We start from the raw sequence: 1,846 nt of genomic DNA, 5'->3' as shown, positions 1-1,846 counted from the left end.
GGTATTTTATTTGTTGAATGTCACCTGGAAAATTTGTGGTGAGAAATTGATATGATTTTTTTTACCCCCTAGATGATCTCTGCTAGGGATATATTATTGAAAAGTAAGCATAATGGATTGTTTTACAAATGTAACCTTACTTTATGTATTAGAGATTTAGAGCATCAATTAAAGATTGAATTTCTAAATGATTGGACTGGCCTTGTATTTTAAATATTTTCAAGTGGTTAGTTGGCTCTATAATTTTAAATTGGTTTCATTATTGTATCAATGCTATGTAATTAGACATGATAAATGTATATCAATATATGTCATTTCCTTGCATTTCTTGTGCTCATAATAGTTATATTTTTGTTGTAGGGATTGGATCAGGAGAGTGAGATTCCATCACCAAAAGAATTAGGAAGTAGGTCTTCTGGAGCAAGCAATAAGGAAGCATGACCTTACTTGATATGTTAAGACGTATATTAAGAATTATATGTTAAGACCTATTATTGAAAAATGTTACTTTGATACTTTGTTTTTGGATTATGACATTTCAATTATGACCTGGATTATGACTTTTGGATCATGTATGAATTAAAAATCATCTAATGATGTTTGATTTATGATTATGCCTTTTGGTTATTACGAGATTTTTAAGTGAGTTTCGAAAATATCACTTTAAATTGGTAGTTTCAATCTTATTTTAAAAAGCATAAAATTGTCATCATAATTAGGTACAAATGGTGATTAGAAACCCCATTTTAAATAAAAACGATGCCATTATACGCTGGTAGAAACGGCGGTTAAAAACTGCCATTTTAAACACAAAAGATGCCATTATAACCTGGTAAAAACGGCGGCTAGAAACTGCCTTTTTAAACACACAAGATGCCATTATAATCTGGTAAAAATGGCGGTTATAATGGTAAAAACGACGGTTAAAAACCGCCATTTTAAACAGAAATGATGTCACAAAATCCTGGAAAAAACGGCGGTTATAGCCGCCATTTTAAACAATTCAGAAACCGCCATTTTATACGGAAATAATGGCAGTTACAAACCGCCATTTTAACCCTCAGAGAACCGCCATATTATCCTAAGGTAATTGTGGCGGTTTTCTGAAAACCGCCGTAATAACCAGAATGGCGCCCAGAATAACGGCGTTTCTTGGGGGCGCCATTTTCGGTAATAATGGCGGTTTTAACCGCCGTAATTCCCCAAAATAACCGCGTACCACTTTATTTTTAATACTTAGAATAAATTTTAAAGTTATTTTTAATATTTAAATTGTCTTATTTAAATCTCAAACATTTTAAAATTGTCTCAATATTATCTTATTATTAGTGATCTATTAACAGAATTGATGATAGAACAACATTGAGATGCTTTTGAAATGTTAGGAATTTAAATAAAACAAAAGTGATCCAGTATTCTTAGAAGAATTACCAAATTAAGTAAAATAGTAATGAATTTTAATGGAATAAATTGTATTAGGAATTCAAGATTTTTACTCATCTTTGTAGAATGACTAGTAGATAAATTTTTAGAAAAGACAAAAAAGAGAATAGTACATATATAATAAAGTATAAATTATATCTTTTTGTCTTTAATATACCGAATATTTTAATATTTGATTTAATCAAACTTTATTTTTAATTTTGAAATAAATTTTAATTTTATCCTTTACTAATATTATTTGTTTAATGAAAAATAATTATTCAATTTATTTTTTAATTTTATTCTTAATCTAAAATAAATTTATTTAGAATGAAAGTAGTGTGATTAAGATAAAATTAAAAAATAAATTTATTTAGAACAAAAGTAATTTGATTAAGAGTATTTTACTTAGATGTGATTAAAA

Source organism: Arachis duranensis, chromosome 9, assembly GCF_000817695.3.
Source record: "Arachis duranensis cultivar V14167 chromosome 9, aradu.V14167.gnm2.J7QH, whole genome shotgun sequence".
NCBI lineage: Eukaryota > Viridiplantae > Streptophyta > Magnoliopsida > Fabales > Fabaceae > Arachis > Arachis duranensis.
The sequence above is the reverse complement of the archived record's forward strand: the minus strand, read 5'-3'. Positions refer to the sequence as shown.